The 22,006-nt window shown below is 38.8% G+C and overlaps 1 long non-coding RNA gene across 3 annotated transcripts in view; it reads left to right on the top strand.

Annotated features, from left to right (window-relative positions):
• LOC143273027 (uncharacterized) overlaps nucleotides 1–22,006 on the top strand; it is a 29,518-nt gene that overhangs the window by 3,819 nt on the left and 3,693 nt on the right. For 2 of the 3 annotated variants that reach the window (XR_013050871.1, XR_013050870.1), the window contains one exon: nucleotides 15,512–15,591. This is a non-coding gene — a long non-coding RNA (uncharacterized LOC143273027). Of the gene's footprint in view, nucleotides 1–15,511; nucleotides 15,669–22,006 lie in introns of those variants that run through there. The other variant, XR_013050865.1, reaches the window with a different exon arrangement.

Raw genomic sequence — 22,006 nt, 5'->3', positions numbered from 1 at the left:
ATATTTTTGGGATTAATGGTGTGGGCCAGTGGCTACATGGTGTTTATCTTGCTCAAACACAAGCAGATGGTCCAACACATCCACAGATCCCTGTCTCCTTGGTCATCCCCTGAGACCAGAGCCACCCAAAGCATCCTCATCCTAGTGAGCAGCTTCCTGCTCTTCTATGTAACCTCTGTTGTCCTTATATCTTTTCTGTCTTTCTTTGAAGGAACCACTAGCTGGCTACCCAATGCCTGTGTAGCCATGGCTGCATGCTTCCCAGCACTCTGCCTCTTTCAGCTCATCAGACACTACAGCTCCATTTTCAGGCTCTGCTATACATGTTGTTCATGTCAGACAACACATTGTGCTTGTGTACTCAGAGAGCTCTAAAAGCTGAGTTGGCTGCAACCCTCTTTCCATGTCTTCTACCAAGTTCTGTCCTGTGAGCTCATTGTCAATATGAAACTTCAGAGTTGATGCAGATAATCTCCTAAGTTTCTTCCTAATACAGTTTGTCTTTTGTATTAGGAATCACAACTCATTGTTTCCGTGAAGAACATGACAGTAACAGGGCGAATTAAGGGGCTCTGTGGATTATAGTGATTTAGGTGAGATTCTATGAGACTGGATTTTTAGTCAACATTGTCACTTTTGGTTCAAAAGTCAACCAGTATAGGTCTCTACCTAATTCAGCATCCTAAATTGCAGAATCAAGTATGGTTGAGAGTCAGCATTAGAAAACAAATGAAAGGGATGAAAAAAGTCAGAATGTCCTGGAGATGGTAAGGAAGAAATGCACTGGAGTGAATGTAGACAGTAGACAATGTGTTCCTTAAATCTGAAGTATAATTCAAACTCCTGGAAAGCTTAAAATGGAATCTAAATACACTTTTTTTTAAAGATTTATTTATTTATTATGTATTCAGTGTTCTGTCTGCATGCCAGATCTCATTATAGATGGTTGTGAGCCTCCTTGTGGTTGCTGGGAATTGAACTCAGGACCTCTGGAAGAACAGCCAGTGCTCTTAACCGCTGAGCCATCTCTCCAGCCCCCTAAATACACTTTTAAAGATAAGATTCACATAGAATTTCAACTGAAAATGTTCAGAGTTGAAATTTAGAAAGTGCACACAAATAATAAGTCTTGGAGGCATTTACATAAAAAACATCAGATTTTTAGTTTAAGTTAAGATGAATAACAGATGGTTGATTACAAATGGTTAAATGGGTAGCACAGATGTTGTTGTCCATTTTGTTAGGACTGAGAAGTGGGAAAAATGGGGATGTGAGTCCAGCTGCAAATGACATAATGAAACTCTGTCACCCCCCAAAACCAAACTGGTATGTTATAGAGTCTGATCTGAGGAAAATCAGTACACATAATTTAAAGAGAACAAATAAGACATCTACTTTGCTATAAAGTCTTTCTGGTGGAGTAACTTCACATGTTTTACTTTTAAATTTTTATTAGTGTTGTCTACATTTTTTTCAAAACAAACTGAATTAAAATTGTAACCCACCCCGAAGAGAAGGAAAATGAACCAACCCATAGCAAGAGGGCACGGAATGCAACATTGGTGTTTTCAGGTTCTTCTGGTTACTAGCACATTCTACAGAAATTGTATTTTCAGTCTCAATATAGTGCCCCAGCTCCTTAATTGATCTCTTCTTTCACCCTCGTTGATTTCAAGCAGCACATAATTGTCACTGCAAACATTTAACTCATCAATCTAAAGTTCACTTTTAAATCTAAATTTATAGTTGACTTCATATATGTCCCAGGTTTGTATGGGAAGTGATACATGATTGTCAGCTTTTGGTTTTGAAAAGTGGGTTCATTAAGTACACAGACAGGAGCAGTGAATAAACAAAACAGCAAATAATTGGAAGGCAGTGAAGTTCCGTATCAGACAGGAGCTCACAGGGTCCCACAAACAGTCCATGAAATATAACAATCAGTAGGAGGAACGTGGTGGTGAGGGAAGAGAACATCAAGGAGAGGAGGAAGGAGAAACTCCTCTTAGGATGTAATGTATGAGAGAAAAGACTTTAAAAATTTGTTTTTGATAAAAAGCCTAAGATATATGCTGGGGGGAAACATCTTCAACTAATGGTGTTGATCTAACTGGATGTTTGCATGTCAGAAACATAAACAGATCCATATTCATCACCACGCACAAAATTCAAGAAAAATGGATCAAAGTCATCAACATAAAATCAGACACCGAACCTAATAGGAGAGAAAGTAAGGAACAGCTTTAAATGTATCACAGTTGAAGACAATTTCCTAAAAAGAACACAGATATCATGGGCACTATGATGGACAATTAACAAGTGCAATGCCATGAATTCAAAAAGCATCTGTAAGGCAAAGGACACTGTTAATAGGACAAAATTACAGCCCACAGAATGGGAGAATATTTTTTATCAGCTCCACATCTGACAGAGGGTTAATGCCCAAAATACACAAAGAACTCAAGAAACTAGACATCATCAAAACAAAAATGAAATTAAAAATGGTACACATGTATAAACAGAGAATCCTGTAGCTGGAGAAGCTCTCCAGCTCCTGCCAAGCCCTGGCAGTCTGACAGTCCACTTATAAAATAAACACACAGACGCTTATATTATTTAAATTGTTTGGCCTATTGGCTCAGGCTTCTTGCTAACTGTTCTTATATCTTAAATTAACCCATTTCTATTAATCTATAAGTAGCCACATGGCTCATGGCTTACCGGTACCTTACATCTCGCTTGTCATGGCGGCAGCTGGCAGGTCTCTCTCCTCAGCCTTCTACTTCCCAGAATTTTCCTCTCTGCTTGTCCTGCCTATTCTTCCTGCCTGGCCATTAGCCAGTGTATTATTTACTAACCAATCAGAGCAACACATTTGACATACAGAACTCCCACAGCAGAATTCTAAATACAAGCATCTCACAGACTGAGAAACAAATAAATGTTCAACACCCTTAGCCATCAGGTAAATAAAAATTCTCCACTGCTGGTGGGAATGCAAGCTTGTACAACCACTTTGGAAATCAATATGGTGCTTTCTTAGAAAAGTGGGAATCAATCTCCCCCAAGATCCAGCTATACCACTCTTGGGCATATACCCAAGGAATGCTCAATCATACCACAAGAGCACTTGCTCAGCTATGTTCATATCAGCATTGTTTGTAATAGCCAAAACCTGGAAACAACCTAGATGCCCTTCAACTGAAGAATGGATAAATAAATTCTGGTACATAAACACAATGGAATACTACTCAGCAGAGAAAAACAATGACATCATGAGGTTTGCAGGCAAATGGATGGATCTAGAAAAAAACATCCTGAGTGAGGTAACCCAGACTCAGAAAGACAAACATGGTATGTACTTACTCATTGGAGGATACTAGATGTGGAACAAGGATGAGTAGCCTGCTACATCACCAGTGAGGCTACCTGGAAAACAGGACCCCTAGAAAGACACAGGGATTGCCTAAAGACAGAGAAATGGATGAGATCTACATGAACAGCCTGGACTTGAGTAGGGGTAATGAAGGGCGATCGTCGAGGGAAAGAGAGTTTGAAGGAGATCCCAGCTGGATCAAGAACAGAGAGGGAGAACAAGGAATAGGAGACCATGGTAAATGAAGACCACATGAGAAAAGGAAGAAACAAAGTGCTAGAGAGGCCCACAGAAATCCACAAAGATACCCCCACAATAGACTGCTGGCACTGGTCGAAAGACAGCCAGAACTGACCTACTCTGGTGGTGGTATGGCCAAACACTCTAATAGTCATGCCAGAAACCCCATCCAACGACTGAGGGATCTGGATGCAGAGCTCCACAGCTAGGAGCTCCAGGAGACTAATTAGCAAGAAAAAGGAGGGTTTATATGAGTGAGAATTGTTGAAACCAAGGTTGGATAAAGCACAGGGACAAATAGCCAAATGAATGGAAACACATGAACTATGAACCAAAGGCTGAGGGGCCCCCAACTGGATGAGGCCCTCTGAATAGGTGAGACAGTTGATTGGCTTGATCTGTTTGTGGGCATCTAGGCAGTGGTACCAGGTCCTGTGCTCATTGCATGAGTTGGCTGTTTGAAACCTGGGACTTATGCAGGGACGCTTGGCTCAATCTGAGAGGAGGGGACTGGACCTGCCTGGACTGAGTCTACCAGGTTGGTCTCAGTCTTGGAGGAGGCTTTGCTCTGGAGGACGTGAGAATGGGGGGTATGCTGGGGGGAAGGGGAGGGGGGAGCAGGAAAGTGGAGAACAAGGGAATCCATGGCTGATATGTAGAATTGAATGGTATTAAAATAAAACAAAAGGAAAAATACAAAAACAAAAACAAACAAAAATACACTTTTCACTTTCATTTTTCCAACTTTTCCAACACCTCTTTATTCATCTTAGTGGCATTAAAAGCTGTGCTGTGTCATCCAATATACCTTTTTGTCTACTCTGCTTTACTTATAAATGTACATTGCAATGAGTTGTTGGTCTGGTTCAAGGCCTCTGACTTCTGCTACACCATTAAAACCAGACACTTACTGAAACTCCTCTCTGATCTACTACTGTTGTCATGAGTCATAGAGATCTTACAGCTATGGTTCTGAAGGACCATTCCAGAAATATAATTTGTATGGCCAATTCTCTTGATGACATTCTGTCATGGTCCTAGATCATTCCAAGATAGACCTAGAGAATTGTTGTTAGAAATGTATGACTACATTCTTCATAGCATGTCAACTACTGTGATGCACAGTGGCTACTAGTTTCTATTCATAAGTAATGATAAAATGTGTCTTTTTTTGTGAGATGTTACCTAAGTCTCAATGAATGCCCAGTTGTTTGAGTTATAGATAATTAACCATGACATTGTGATGAAACCAAAACTTTACATTGTCATTAACAGGTGTCATCACTTTTCACAATGTTTCATAATTAATATCTGAGTTTAAAACCCACAATACCCTTGTTGAGTGGGTCTAATGATCAAATTACAATCAGGATTTCCTGTATGCAGACACACTACAGTTTCCTCAGGTCTCACCACTAGTAAAAGAATAAACAGTACTGTAGATAAAATTCTAAACAGTCTTATAAAATAAGAATCACAGAGCCAAATGCAGAGTTAAAAGGCCAAAAGATCAGAGCACTAGCGAAGCCTTTAGCTTACCAGTCACTGCTGCCCTTCCCCTAAGAGAAAGAGAGACCTTCTCCTGAGTGACCTGTCTTTTTATGGCATTTCTCTTCTTCCTTTTCATTGGCTTTAAACACAGCCACATTATTTCCTTGTCACTGCCTATCTATAGAGACCTCCAGATCTCCATGGTTTGTACTGAGATTAAAGGTTCAGGTCACTGCTTGGCTGTGGTCTTGTACACACCGAGACTCTGCTTGTCATGTGATCAGATTAAGGGCATGTGTAACCACTGCTGGACTTCTGCTAAATGGTTTGCTTTTAGCTCTGACCCCCAGGCAACTTTATTTATAACATACAAATAAAATCACATTTCAGCAAAATAAAATATCACCATAGAGTACTGAGGTTACTTATCTTCAAAGAAAATAGTAAACACTAGGTAAATTGTTATTGACAATTGATACAAGGGAGTAAGAGGACAGATTGGAGTCTGCTCTCTCCCAGACAACTGGAGAATGTCCTGTCCTTTGCAAACTGTTGTGCCTGAAAGAAAACAGCACAGTTATGCAAGTAGGATGCATCTGTGATGTTGGCTGCTGGATGGGGACTCTGTGGAACCAACAGCCTTCATACAGCAGGAAGTTGAAAGTCACTACCATGATGAAGACTGAATATTCTCAGAGCTCATCCCCCTTGGAGGATGAAAGGATCATGTGATGGTGTGTCTGGTGATGCTGTCAACATCAGCCCTGAAAAAGACTTGTTGCCATCAATAAGCAAGAAAAAATTTAACTGAGTTGTAAGCATCACAAATGGGAAGAATGGCAGTGGGCAGTGACTCTTTTCTCCTGTGATGTCAGGAGCTGAGGAAATCTTTGGAAAGGACCAGACAAGACTTGTTCTAGAGTGCAAGAACTAAAGGCCTAAGATGAGGTTCCAGGTAGACTCAACCTTCCTGTAGAGTCTGTCTTCCCAATCATTAACTAACCTTTGTTCCATAGACACCATAAAAATTCATTTGTATGCTGAGGAGAAGTCATGGGGGAATAAAGGGCTTGCTAGAAAGCAGAAGAACCTGAGTAGGGATCCCCAGTAACCCATCAAAAAGTTTTTATACAATTGAGGTATGTTACCTCATGCTGTGTGGTCAGTGAAAAGAGGATCTTAGGGGCTTAGGGGCATACTGTCTATTCTAAAAATATTGCTCTGAGTTCACTGAAAGACACAGTACCAAATATAGGGGGATAGTGCTTAAGGAGGATACTGGACAACATCCTCTGAAATTTGTATATGTGCATACACACACACACACACACACACACACACACACACACACACACTTGAGAATGGAAGTTGGGTGACTGAGCAGAAAAAGCTAGTTTGAATATGATAATGCAGCTAAAGTCTTGCTGTTTGTATTCTCAGCTAATTGACTGTCTTCTAAATATGATTATTTATTGAGCCAAAGCTGGTGCAACATGCCTGCAGTCTCTGCAATCAGGAATCAAATACAGTAGAATTATATGTTCAAGACTAGTGTGAGGTACAGAGTACAAAATTGTCTCAAACAAATGAACAGGTGATTATTTTTGAGTACTAATTCTGTGGAATAATCTTTTTCTACACTGTGAAGATTTATTGCTGTGATTTTTTCAATAAAGAAACTGACTGGACAATAGCTGAACAATTAGGCAGGAAAGCCAAATTGAGAATGTTGGGAAGGAGAAGCGTGGAGTCCTGAAGCCAGCCAGATGCAGAGGGAGCAGAAGATGAATTTGCCATGCTAATAAAATACCACCATGTGGCATGGGATTAGTAAGAAATATGGTTTAACTTAAAATGCAATAGCCAGCTAATAATAAGCCTGAACTATTGGCTGAGCATTTATAATTTATACTAAGCATTTGAGTAAATTACTTTGGAAGTTGCTGTCAGGTATTTGAGAACAGGTCCTCAGGAGAGAAGCATCTGACTATATACTACACAGATAAAGACAAAGTATGTGCAAAGAGTTAGAATTTGGTCAGAATCCAAAAGGAAGCTTTGGTGCACAGGAAACTCACCTCTTTAGCCAATGCTCCATCAGCAGAGAGTTTCACACACTTTCATAGTTGCACAAAACTCAAGAAGTGGGAGAGAGGGATAGAGAGATGGGTCAGCAATTTAAGAGTAGTGTATGCTCCTCCTGAGAACTTAAGTTCCATTCCCAGCACCTACACTGAGTTCAACAACCATCTTTAACTCCAGTTGCAGGGATCTTTTAGACTATGCACTGAATCAATGCAGTGCACAGACATACATGCAGGCAAAACATGAATATACATAATGTAAAAATAAATAATCTATTTTAATTTAAAGAAATAGATGGAAAACCAGCAGAGCATAATAACACATGCCTTGATCCTAGCATCTATGGGTTGAAGGAAGAGGATGACCTTGAGTTCAAGGTCAGTCTGAGCTATATAATGAGTTCCAAGAAAAGCTAAGCTACAGTGTGAGACTCCATCTCATAAAAGTAGTTGAAATGCCAATGAAAAATGCAAATGTCTTTCCAAACTTGCTTTCAATTCTGACAGGGAGCTGAGTAGAGATCTCAGTGGGTTAAGGCATTTGTTGGCAAAACAGATGACCTAAATTCTTTACTGAGGTATTGAATAGTCAAAGGTGAGAAGTGACTGAAATGAGTTGATTGTTGACCTACACATGTGACCACACACATACATTAAATGAACTTTAAAAAATTAAATGCTGCCGGGTGGTGGTGGCACATGCCTTTAAAATCCCAGCACTTGGGAGGCAGAGGCAGGTGGATCTCTGCAAGTTTGAGGCCAGCCTGGGATATAGAGTGAGTTCCAGGAAAGGCGCAAAGCTACACAGAGAAACTATGTCTCGAAAAACCAAAAAATAAAAAATAAAAAATTAAGCATCATGTCTAGTGGCACACACCATTGACCTCAGCAATCAGAAGGAAGAGGCAGGGTGATATTTTGGTTTGAGGCCAAGTTTGATCTACATATTGAGCTCCAGTATAGCCAGTACTGCATAGAAAGACCATCTATAAAAAATAATATATGAGACAGGAAATGTTAAGTAATGAAAATTATTAGAACATATTTAGCACAGAGGACAATGATGAGATAAGTAGAAAGAAAGGGATGTTGGTTGAAGAATCATGCAGAAATTGAGTATTCAAGTCTGTGCATTTATTACCTTATTTCTTCACAAGAGTTAAATGAGGAAAAAATATTGTATCATTCAATTAGCTGTACAAAGTTAGGCAGCAGTAAAACAATTTTCTCTGTGGCTACAGGAATGTCTCAGTGTTTGCTCTTCCAGAGGACTTCGATTCAGGTTCCCTGCATGGCAGCTAAGAGCAGTTTGGAATCCCAGTTCCAGAGGATCCACCTCCTTCTTCTGCCCCTTCTAGTTTATTGCAAACATGTGATACACGTATGTAACATGCAAGCAAAATATACACCAAAAAAAAATAATGGCAAGGTCATATCTCTTTGGACATGGGCAAATTGAGCTAATGCCTACATAGAGCCTTCTCCCTTACTTTCTAGCATTTTTGGTACATGAATGTAATCTGAAGGCTAATGGAAGAGAAAGGTAAACACCAAGCCAGTCACAAACTGCTTGATCATTAAGGGGGTCCTGAGTGCAAAATATACTATAGGGCAATGGTGGAATCAATATCAGAGGTATTTTAAGGCCCACTCCACAAAATGAAAGCCATTAACAACATTTATTGGAATGCCAAGAACCAGAAACTGGATATCTCAGGGACATTCGGGTATCTAGTAAAAGCAAATAATACTGCTTTAAGAAAAAGTGACAATAAAGTGGCTCTTAATGATATTATGCTAGAATCATAAATCCATGTCTTGCTCAGCCATCAGAAGTGTTACCTTCAACAGCAGAAGGCAACAAAACATATAATTCTAAATGGGATATCTCTAGCAAATGCCTTCTCTCTGCACTCATGGATCCCTACAAAAGAAAAGATAGGAAAAGTATAAGAGCCACCAGGAATGGAGGACACCAAGAAAATAGTACACATGGACAAAACCATCCTGCATTGATTGGGAAACTTGACCACATGCCCGGTCACAAAGCAAATCTCAACAGATACAAAAGTGTTGGAATAACTTTCTGTAATTTATCAGACTTCCATGCCTTAAGTTAGATTTCAACAACAACAAAATTTACAGACAGCCTACAATCACATGGAAACTGAATAGTGCTCAATAGAGTCACCAGTGGGTCAAGAAAGAAATAAAAAATGAAATTAAAGAATTCCTAGAATTCAATGAAAATGAAAGTACAATATACCCAAACTTATGGGACACTATGAAAGCAGTGCTAAGAGGAAAATTCATAGCACTAAATACCCACATAAAGAAGATGGATAAATCTCACACTAGTGACATAACAGCCCACTTGAAAGCTCTAGAAAAAAAGCAAACTCATCCAGGAGGAATCAACAATTGAGTGCTGAAATCAATGAAGTAGAAACAAAGAGAACAATACAAAAAATCAATAAAACAAAGAGTTGGTTCTTTGAAGAAATCAACATGATAGACAAGTTCTTGTCCAAATTAACCTAAAAGCAGAGAGAGAGAGAGCGCCCAAATTATCAAATCAGAAATGAAACAGGGGACATAACAACAGACAATGAGGAAATCCACAGAATTATCAGGTCCTACTTCAAAAACCTGTACTCCACATAATTGGAAAATTGGAAAGAAATGGACAATTTTCTGGATAGGTACCCCATACCAAAGTTAAATCAATACCAGATAAACTATTTACATAGGCCAATAACCTCTAATGAAATAGATACAGTCATTAAATTCTCCCAACCAAATCAAGGCCAAGACAAGATGGTTTCAATGCAGAATTCTACCAGAATTTCAAAGAGCTAATTCCAATACTCTTCAAATTGTTCCATGCAATAGAAACAGCAGGAACATTACCAAACTCTTTTTATGAGGCTACAGTTATCCTAATACCCAAACCATAAAAAGATGCAACAAAGAAAGAGAATCAGAGACCAATCTCCATCATGAACATTGATGTAAAAATACTCAATAAAATGCTGGCTAACCAAATCCCAGAAAACAACACAAAATTATCCACCATGACCAAGTATGTTTCAGCCTAGGGATGCAGGGATGGTTCAACATATGAAAATATGTCAATGTAATACATCATATAAACAAACTAAAAAAGAAAAACATGACCATCTCATTGGATGTTGAAAAGGCCTTTGACAAAATCCAACACCCCTTCATGATAAAGGTTCTAGAGCGATCAGGAATACAAGCACATATATAAACATAATAAAGACAATTTACAGCAAGCCAACAGCCAAAATCAAATTAAATGGATAGAAACTCAAAGCAATTCCACTAAAATCAGGAACAAGACAAGGCTGTCCACTCTCCACACACTGATTCAATATAGTACTTGAAATTCTAGGTAGAGTAATAAGACAACAAAAGGAGATTATAGGGATAGACATTGGAAAGAAAGAAGTCAAACTTTCATGATTTGCAGTCAATATGATAGTATACATAAGTGACCCCAAAATTCTATCAGGGAACTCCTACAGCTGATAAACTCCTTCAGTAATGTGTCAGGATATGAGATTAACTAAAAAAAAAATAGTAGCCCTCCTATATCCAAATGATAAAAGGGCTGAGAAAGAAATCAGAGAAACATCACCTTTTACAACAGCCACAAATAATATAAAGTACTTTGAGGTAACTCTAACTAAGCAAGTGAATGACCTGTATGACAAAAACTTTAAGTCTCTGAAGAAAGAAATTGAAGAAGATATCAGAAATCGGAAAGATCTCCCATGCTCATGGATAGGCAGGATTAACATAGTAAAAATGGCAATCTTACCAAAAGCAATCTACAGATTCAATGCAATCCCCATCAAAATCCTAATACAATTCTGCATAGACCTAGAGTGAACAAAACTCAACTTCATATGGACAAACAAAAAACCCCGGTTAGCTAAAAGAATCCTGTACAATAAAACAACCTCTGGAGGCATCAGGATCACTGACTTCAAGCTCTACTATAGAGCTACAATAATAAAAACAGCTTGGTACGGGCATAAGAACTGACATGTGGACCAATAGAATTAAATTGAAGACCCTGACATTAGTCTGCACACATACAAACATCTAATTTTTGACAAAGAAGCCAAAACTGGACAGTAGAAAAAGAAAGCATCTTCAACAAATGGTGCTGGAACAACTGGATGTCAACATGTAGAAGACTGCAAATAGATCCATGTGTCACCATGCACAAAACTTAAGTCCAAGTGGATCAAAGACCTCAACATAAATCCAGTTACTCTGAACCTGATAGAAGAGAAAGTAGGAAGTAGTCTTGAATGCACTGGCACCGGAGTTCACTTCTTAAATATAACACTAGTAGCACAGACCCTGAGAGAAACAATTAATAAATGGGACATCTTGAAACTGAGAAGATTTTGTAGGGCAAAGGACAGGGTCAATAAGACAAAACAACAGCCTACAGAATGGGAAAAGATCTTCACCAACCCCACCTCTGACAGAGGAATGATCTCCAGAATATACAAAGAACTCAGGAAACAAGACATCAAAATACCTAACAGTCCAATTAAAAAATGGGCTATAGAGCTAACCAGAGAATTCTCAACAGATGGATCTCAAATGGCTGAAAGACATTTAAGGAATTACTCAACATTTTTGGTCATCAGGGAAATGCAAATCAAAAGAACTCTGAGATACCACCTACACCCATCAGAATGGCTACGATAAAAAACACTGAAGACAGCTTATTTTGGAGAGGACGTAGAGCAAGGAGAACACTCCTAAACTGTTGATGGGAATGAAAACATGTACAGCCATGTTGGAAATCAGTATGGCAGTTTCTCAGAAAATTGGGAATCCATCTTCGTCAAGACGTATCTATACCACTCTTGGACATATACCCAAGGAATGCTCAATCATACCACAAGGACACATGCTCTACTATGTTCATAGCCGCATTATTTATAGTAGCCAGAACCTGGAAACAACTTAGATCCTCTCAATTGAAGAATGGGTGAAGAAAATGTGGCACATATACACAATGGAGTACTACTCAGCAGAGAAAAACTATGACATCATGAGGTTTCCAGGCAAATGGATGGATCTAGAAAATATCATCCTGAGTGACATAACCCAGACTTAGAAAGACCAACATGGTATGTACTAACTCATAAGTGGATACTAGATATAAAGCAAAGGATAACCAGACTGCAACCCATAGCTTCAGGGAGGCTAGCTAGTAAGGAAGACCCTAGGAAGGATGCATAGATTGCCCAGGGATGGAGAAATGGATGAGATCTACATGAACAAACTGGGCATGAGTTGCATAATGGAAGTCAAGGGATGAGGGATGAGAGCTTAGTGGAGCAGGAGGTTCTAGCTGGAATGAGAAGAGAGTGGGAGAACAGGGAAAGAGATACCATGATAAATGAAGACACCATGAGAGTAGGGAGAAGCAGAGTGCTAGGGAGGTACCCAGGAATCCACAAGGATGACTCCAACATAGACTACTCTCAACAATCAAGAATATTCCTGAGCTGGCATACTCTGGTGACTGGATGGCTGAATACCCCAATTGTCACCATAGAACTCTCATCCAGTGACTGATGGAAGCAGATGCAGAGATCCATTGCTGGGTCCCAGGCTGAGCTCCAGGAGTCCAATCAATGAGAGAGAGGAGGGATTCTATGAGCAATGGATATTGAGATTATGATTGGAAAAAATACAGAGACAACTAGCCAAGCTATGGAAATGTATGAACTGTGGACCAATAGCTGAGGAGCCTCCATGGTACTGGACTAGGTCCTCTAGATAAGGGATACAGTTGTTTAGCTTGAACTGTATAGGGGGCCCCTAGGCAATGGGATCTGGACCTGTCCCTAGTACATGAGCCGGCTTTTTGGAACATAGTGTCTATGGTGAGATACTTTCCACAGCCTTGGTGCAGGTATGGGGGCCTTGGACCTGTGTCAGTAGAGTGTATCAGGCTCTGCTGATTCCCCATGGAGGAGGTGAGAATTGGGGGGGTGTTGGGGGGAGGCTGAGGGGGTGGTATGAGGTAGGACAGGGGAATCCGTGGTTGGTATGTAAAATGAATAAAAAAATTCTCGATAATAAAAAAGAAAATAGCTCATATGAAGTCACAAAGATATATGGAGAATGTACTTGAATGGCATGGGTCTGCAGCAGGCATCTGAGTATATTTTATAGCTTTTAGTTTGTTAATTTTGTGGGATTCCTGAGTGTAGGTACAAGTGGGTCTAATATTCTTGTACCTTCACTTTGACTATTTTTCTTCTATTTGGCATCTTACTGAACTCCAATATGTATTTTTTGTTTTAATTATTATATTTTATTATTATCCCCTAGAAGCCTGCTTTTTTCAAATGAGTGACAGAAATGAAGTGGATCCAGATGGGATGGGAAGTGAGGGAGAACTGGGGGAATCAGGGAGGGAAAATCATAATCACTAGAAATTATGTGACAAAAAAATAATCCATTTTCAATACAAGGAAGCTTTTTGAGAGAAAATTTTTAGCTATGGATTTAATGAACTTTCTATCAAAATTGTGGTGTCATACTTCACAGGTACGGAATAAACAGTCAGAAATAGTATGAAGCCACAAAACAGCACAAATAACTAAGACAATCCTAAGGGGTAAGAACACAGCTGCAAAATCACAATACATGACCTCAAATAATACTAAAGAGCTATAGTGATAAAGATAGTTTGCATTTGGCATAAAACCAATCAAACCCATGGAACAGTACATGTAAACTGGATAAAAAATGACAAAATTATGATAACTTAATTAATGACAAAGATGGAAGCAGTGATTTTAAAAATGTTTCAGTTAAAAAGAACTTGTATCCTAATGGATTCACAGCAGAATTCTGCCTGGTACTCTAAGAACTAACACCAATACTACTCAGATCAATAAAAGACAAAAATGATAGGCATCTTATGAATTCTTTTGATGTATCCATGATTTCTCAGTTACTAAAACCAGTTAATTATACAACAAAAAGAAAAAATTACAGAGCAATCTCACTGCAGAACATGAATGCAAAAATTCTCAATAGAAAAGAAGCAAACAAAATTCAATATCTCCATTACAAATAAAGTTTTTACAAGGTACAAAGGATATAAATGGCATATTTTTTTTTATTATCTAACTGGCTGGGGGTGCTTTTTTTCTGAGAGTTTGTTATTCAGTGTTACTATAGGATTAGATCAGCTCAACAAGAATGCCTCAGGATTGGCTGTGAGCACAGTATTTAGACAGGAATTTATGATAAAAGTTTCTGGTACTGTTGTGGATTGAAACAGCTGTGACTGGAGCAGAGATTTCTGAAACACAAGTTCATAGCCATCCATGTTTCAGTCTTCCTTGAAGCTTGAGAGTAGGACCTTCAAGCTTGCTGTGAAAGCACCAGACATCCTAGGTGCCGGATAGAATGAAATCCACAAGAAAGGTAACTATATTGACAGTGAGTTAGCTAGCTCATTTGTATATCACATGGTAAAGAGGAAGACACTGTAAGTTGAAGAGTATAATGAGTCACACACAAAATCATCAGCTCATGTAGACTGCTAATTTAGCCAGCTGACAAAACTCTCATACTCATTTAGGAATCCACAAGAATGACCCCATCTTAGACTACTAGCAATAGTGGAGAGGGAGCTTGAACTGGCTTACCTTGGTAATCAGATCCATGAATACCCTGACTGTCATCATCGAGCCATAAGTTACAGAACTTATGGAAGCAGATGCGGAAATGCACATCCAAACACCAGGCTGGACTCCAGGAGTCCAGTCAAAGTGAGAGAAGAAGGATTTAGAGCATGGGGCATCAAGATCATGATGGGGAACCCTGCAGAGACAACCAAACCAATTTACTTACTTAAATTTCTGTATTGACTTTTTGAAGGTGATGGATGAGCAAAAATCTGTATCCACACAAAACATCATTTACATACTTAAAATAAGATTGAACAATGTTTATTCCTCATCCTGGCAAAACTGAATCTGGATACAAGGGAATAATAGTTCATAAGAACAAAGGGCCCCAAAGAGGGAAAACACAGAGAAGTAAGGCAAGTGATGTTTGCCAGCCACCAGTTGTGATTATACAGAAAAGCAGTATAGCCTTGTAAGATGGAAGAGAGAGTATTAAAAGCTAGAAAGGTACACAACAGGACAAAGATGTTCTGGTTGGCTCTGGACTCAGGGGAAGTTCTGCTTGAATCATGAGTGCTTCGGATATGTTGAACCCTCTGCTTGTGTCTGTACAGAAAGACAATCATGGAGCTGCTGGTCCAGGTGATGAGCAAAGAAAAAAGGACTTCAGGGAACACCACCATTGCTGTGAAGAGTGAGTCACCGATTTCATTGTGAACTTCAATAGAGCACTGTCCAACATCTAGTGTTCTTGTCCTGCTTTTGTTATTCCTTTTGATAAATGGGTATATAAAGAAAATGAAATGCATACATACATAGAAGACCCATAGAAGGGTAATGAAGCAGCCAATGTACTTGGCAGCTTTGACTTTAAGATACTTCCAACAGGATTCCCTGGGACTGATGGTCATTGCCTGGAAGACACTCAAGAGGCAGGAGGTTCCAATGGACATACTCCGGCCAATTCTTTGAATGTATAAAATTAATCTACATCCAAAATCATTCAATAATTGCCTCAACAGAAAACGAGTTATTGTGTGGGGTACTCCTGCTGAGAGAATGATCATGACATTGGCTGTCATTAGATTCATGAGAATCAAATCTGTAGGCTTTAATGTACATTCTTTGTAGTAAAGGACTAGATAGTAGAATATAAGAGAGAAATTTCCCAGAATTCCAAGTATAGTTTGTAAAAAGGAAATGATTCTGAATATGTAGCTCCAGAAGTTCATTATGTGATTTGGCACAATTTCCTTTAGATTATGGACAAGTTATTTCTCTTAGCAAAATGAATTAAAGAAATACTTGTGGAAGAAGAACTTCTACTAAGAGGCTTAAATAGATGATCCTTTAAACTCAGGAGTTGATGTTCAACCTAGATCACATAAAAAGGCCTCATCCCAAAATGTTGATAGTAGTTACTTTGCATATATGTTACTCTAGGATTTCTCAATACCTCAGAATGTATGTTTTTATAGAAGAATGTTCATCAATTTTCATAAAATATGCAGCATTGGGGACAATATGATGTTGACCTGTAAGAAACAATAAAAGTGACAGCCCATATAAACAAATATAGTTCCAGTAAATCCTGATATTTGCTACTCTTTGTATATAAGAAGACAACTTCAATAAACCACAAAAATAAATATATGTATTCTTAATATATAGTATGTAAATTAAAACATAAGTAATGAGAAATGTATAATATCATTCAGAGTATATCTATATATGGTCTTGTCACAAGACAAAAGTTTTCCATCGTGTCTCAGTTGGACCCATCTTTGTTTTAACCTAAACTCACCATCATTTTCTTAACACCTACCTCCATGCAAGTCTTATGGGAAAGTACTCAACCCTGTTCTAGAAATTGGGATTTGAAATTTGCAGATAACTGCTTGTTTTTGTATTCTGTGAAACTGCTTACTTGCTTTACATCCCTCTGCTACTCACAACTATGAGTAATTACTCTCGTTCTTTGCCTTTTGAAGTTCTCTGAAAAATGCATTTGAGGCTAGTCTGTGGGAAGTGTTTCTCTTCAGGGAGTTGCTTGAGACTGACTCTAAACTTGGACTTTCATCTTCCTGAATGGTCTTTGGGTCTCAAACCTGCAATTGTCTTACATAAGAAGAATAATTAAGAACCAAAACATATAGGAATGATGTATCAAGTGACAACTTTCATCAAAATCATTTAAGAGCTAGCTTTTGGAAAATTCACAACATATAGACAGCACATACATATGCACACACCTGGTCAAGACTGTTTGAGAGGTGGGGACATTTAGTATTATTGAATCTCATAGAATGTACAACAGAATAAAAACAAGCAAAATATGCCAGGAGATGTGTCACAGATAAAGAGCATATCTGATAAATGATAGGTACTGTGATAATGTTTCATCTTTCTATTGACCCTATGTCTGGGATGATCTTGTAAAACTACTAAATCTAGAATGCAAACGAGAGGAAAGAAGGCAGTGGGTTAGACAGCCCATCAGTGCAGTACAGTTTGAGGAAAATCTTAGGTCATCCTACATGATTCGTGTGGAAGAAGATGTCTGCAAACCCCTCTCTAACCTGGTGAAGTTCCTCTGTAGAAGCCGGCAGTAGAGTCTATGAATTAGCACCAGACTGAACCAAGCATCCTCAGGATGGGCACTGATGCTTTTCCACTCTCAACAACCATGCAGGGAGAGTCAGTTGAACAACCAAGAAGTAGGGAACAACCGGCAGTGAATCTTGGGATCTAAAGTAGTTTAAAAAGAGTAGGGAGATGAGCTAAGACCTTAGGCACTACCAGATATTTACTGTCTCCCCTTCCCCATGCACTGGCACTGGAGAACACCCTAGAGAATTGTTATTTCAGAAACAGAAACCACTTTATTAAGAGATGTATTTCAGGTTCATAAAGACAGATAGCACTGGGCCAACTGTTATTTCATGGTGTCTAATGATTACAAATCCATATTTATGTAAACGTGAGTGTGTGTAGAGGCCAGGCAATTTGAAAGGTGTCCATTAAAGGGTCTGGTATAGGATGGGGATGGTAAACAAATATTTTTGAAGTGAAAAAGGAATAATGGAAATGGGACAGTAGAAGTTGGGATAAGGACCAAAAAAATGGTGGAACAGAAGATTTTGGTTCAATTAAAAACACTTAGTAAGAAAATGCTTCATGGAAACTTGCTACTTTGAAGTTATTAAACTTAGAGAACACAAAATAAAGCCAAACAAAATTAACATCAATATAAAATGAAAGAAGAAATGCTGCAAAAAAACAAATTTGGAATACGCTTGTGGATGAACCTGGGATCAGATACCATGGCACATTCTGTGAATGTCCCACTATAAATATTTGAAAATGAGTAGCAACTGCTTAACTTGAGTAGATATTACTATACACACTAGTATTCATAATCTTTTTTGTCTTGCTAATGCTGTGCTCATAATTTTATTATTCTGAGAAGAAACACATTATATAATTACAATTTCATTTGTGTTGCAATTCTTAATATTTTTATGGGTTGCAGTTCTATGTTCTTATATTTTAATTAAAATATAGTTTTGACATTTTCATCTTTTTCCTCCAAACACTCCCAAGTGCTCAAACACAAACTTCCTCTCAAATTCATGGCTTTTGGCCCTTCTCTTTAATTGTTGTTACATAAATGTGTGTATGGGTTATTTAATTTTACTTGTATGTACATGATTTCAGAGTTCACCATTTGATACTGGAAAACCACTTAGGGGCTTCATCCCTGGAGAAGTCTGTTTTCTCCTCTTCTCAGCAATCCCTTGCTGTGGCTTTCACACCTCAACAAAAAAACTACTATTCATAACAAAGGGGACCTTGCAAAAAATACAGCTGATCAAAACTCAGAAAACAAGTGATGGTGTGGTGCCAAGCACAATTGATCTAGCTACAACACAAATCTTTCACTCAAGGGTCAGGAAACTTTGAGATAGAGGAGGTAAAAGATTGTAAAAACCATAGAAACCAATATCTGCTGTGAGACTCCATCTCTTACAAATGTTGGGAAATCCACACCCATGCAGTCTCAAACAGGCTTTCTAAAAAAGTACACCAAGAGACATGCTAACCTGGGAAATCTCACTGGGTGCCAGAAGTCCCACTTTCAAGAATATCCACACACCTAAATTTACTTTTTACATCATTTGGAAACAATAATGGGAATTTCAACTTGCAACACATTCACAACTGCCCAGTGGCACCCCATAATCAATTAATGGATACTCACAAAATAGGCATTTGCATGACAATTCTAGCCTGTGTGAATTCTGTGACATTATTATTGGGGACGATTGGGAGGCTACTACTGATCAGTGGAAGGAATATGCACTCAGGTCAGCTAAGACCACATACCAAAGACCGTTACCAATGTGTGCATTGATGATTCCACAGCATGAAGTAAGTATATGGAGATTTTGCTGTGGATGAGGACCTCAGGATGGCTGATAGCTTACAGGAAAAAAAAGTTGGGAACAATTTGTCATCAAATATTCAGTGGAATCATTTGGCCAAGCATCATCTGCAGGCAGCTAAGAAACTCCAGGAGGATGACATAAAATCCCAAACTCAGTGCCAGAAATGCTATAATGATCTTGAACAAAAAGATCTAGAAACTTTTCTGGAAATGAGAAGCTAGCAATTGAGGCTAATTTGGAAGAAGATAAATGAGTACATAGTGTATCTTTTAAAAAAAGAGGGGGCAAGGATACATGAAAAGAAAAAAAAGATGAAGAATGTCACAGAGTTCTCTGGAGGCATCAGTTACTATGGAGAGGCTGGAGGAATAGAACCAAGAGTGATGAAAGAAGCTGTCTCTACTCCAGTACAGGTGACCCACAGGGATCAGGAATGGTAAGATTCTGAAATTGCACAGAAAAAGCAAAAAAAAAAAAATACCTTCAGCAATTGATTGATTTCTTATGACTGAAGAAAAGTCACACAAAAACTTACAAAAAAGTTAAGAGTGAAAAATTAATCTTTGTACAAAGTAAACATTATCTTGAGTAAAGTAAAAAAACAGCTATGTGGACACTTACAAAGTCAAAAGACAGTAATAAAAAATGTTGACAGGCCATTGCCAAATCTACCACATTCAACATTGTACTCTGAGGTTGTGGATCACTGCCATTTTACAAACAAGCATACTTGTGGTACTATTCTAATTGTATTGAAATGTGATTGTGATTGTATGTTAATAAATAAAGTTGCTCGGGGGTCAGAGCTATTAGAGCCATAGAAAGAGCATGGCGATGGTGGCACACGCATTTAATCCCATAGATCTCTGTGTGTTCAGGGATACAGCCCGCATTGGAGACATACACCTTTAAGACCTAGAGGGCTGTACATACAGTGATGAGGCAGTCACATGTTTGGGTTTACAGCCAATGAGAAGGCAGAATGACTTTGAAACAAGGGACACACAAGGAAATAGCTCTCTTTTGGGAAGCTGGGACACAGCAGGAGGAAGGGTGAGATTTTAGCTCTGAGCTCTGACCTCTTGGCTTTCTCTTTTACATTGTTTCTGTGTTTCTTATTTAATAAGACAGTTGGTTACATCAACATCTGGCGCCCAACGTGACAAGAATCCATTAAAATCCACTTGGCTTTGAGGCAGGTCCGCTTTCCCGCAAGGGCGGCAGGCCGGGCGGTTGGCTTCCTAGTCCAAGCGGCGGGCCCCTAGTCCAAGCGGTTGGCTTCCTAGCCCGGGTCTAGGTCTGCTTGGCCTTAGGCCGGACTAACTGAGCTGCTTGCTTAAAGCCTGCTTGCTTAAAGCCAGTGCTACAAACAACTCAGACCTGCCCTGCCGAACAGGGCCCTGCCTGTAAAGCCAACGCACATGGTCGGAGCTTAAGGAAGCCAGACCCAAGCCTTGACTCAGCACAAGAGGGAACACGTGGCCGGATTTAAGCTTTAGCTGGCTATGCTTTCTTGTGCATTCTCTCTCTCTCTCTCTCTCTCTCTCTCTCTCTCTCTCTCTCTCTCTCTGGATTTACACCTGGGACACTAGGTGGCTGCTTTGAAAATCCCCTCGGATTTCTACTGTTCTACGCAGATTTGGTAAGTTATAACATATCAGATATTTTAAAGGAAACTATCTAAAAGAGAATTTTTTTACACATTAAAAAGAAAATGGGTTTTATGTGTACATTGGAAGAAAATTGGGTTTTGTTTGAAATTTTAGACAGTCTGACAATGGAACACCTATATGAGAAGATTAATGTTGATTGAATTATGCAGTTTATTACCATGCTTATCCTCATTTTACTATTTAAAAAGATAGTCAATTTAAGTGCCAGGATGACAGCTTTAGGACAACTGTTAAACCTGTAAAAATTCAGACAGAAGAAATTAACAGCGAAGTTGTTTCAAGTTTGGATCATAAGGGTATAGAAAGAAAGCCTGTTTTCACACAGTCACCCTTAATTTATCCTGTAACCATACAGCAGATGCCTGATCAAATGGCTACACAAAATATTTGGGCTCCAATTGAAATGTTGGATTTAAAAAGGTTTAAGGAGGCAATAGTATCTTATGGCATGGATTCCCCATATGTAAAGCAAATGATAAACTCTTGGTCAACATATAATAGGATAGTACCACAGGACTGGCGGGACCTTGCACAAGCTGTTCTGGAACACAGCCAGAGACTTCAATTTCTGAACTGGTTTAAGGATGAGGCTAAAAACATAGAAAAACAATGGAGGGATAAAGGAATACAAGTTTGCCAGGATCAGCTTATTGGAGAAGGCCAATATGCTTCAGTACAAACACAATGTTTATATGATGTCCAAACCCTAATTTTATGTCGAACAGCAGACTTGAATGCATGGGACAGAGTTGAAAAACCAGGAAAAAAATCTGAATCATTTACAAAGGTGATGCAAGGCCCAAAAGAGTCTTTTACAGATTTTTTACAAAGACTGGCTTCAGCAGTAAAGAGAATGGTCTCAGATTCAGAAGCTGGTAAGGCAATAATTGAATCTTTGGACTTTGAGAATGCGAATGCAGTATGCAAAAGAATAATCAGGCCATTAAGGGCAAGATCTGCACCTTTGGAAGATTAGATTAGAGACACA

The sequence above is a fragment of the Peromyscus maniculatus genome, chromosome 1, assembly GCF_049852395.1.
Source record: "Peromyscus maniculatus bairdii isolate BWxNUB_F1_BW_parent chromosome 1, HU_Pman_BW_mat_3.1, whole genome shotgun sequence".
In the NCBI taxonomy this organism is placed as follows: Eukaryota; Metazoa; Chordata; class Mammalia; order Rodentia; family Cricetidae; genus Peromyscus; species Peromyscus maniculatus.
The sequence above is the reverse complement of the archived record's forward strand: the minus strand, read 5'-3'. Positions and strand labels throughout refer to the sequence as shown.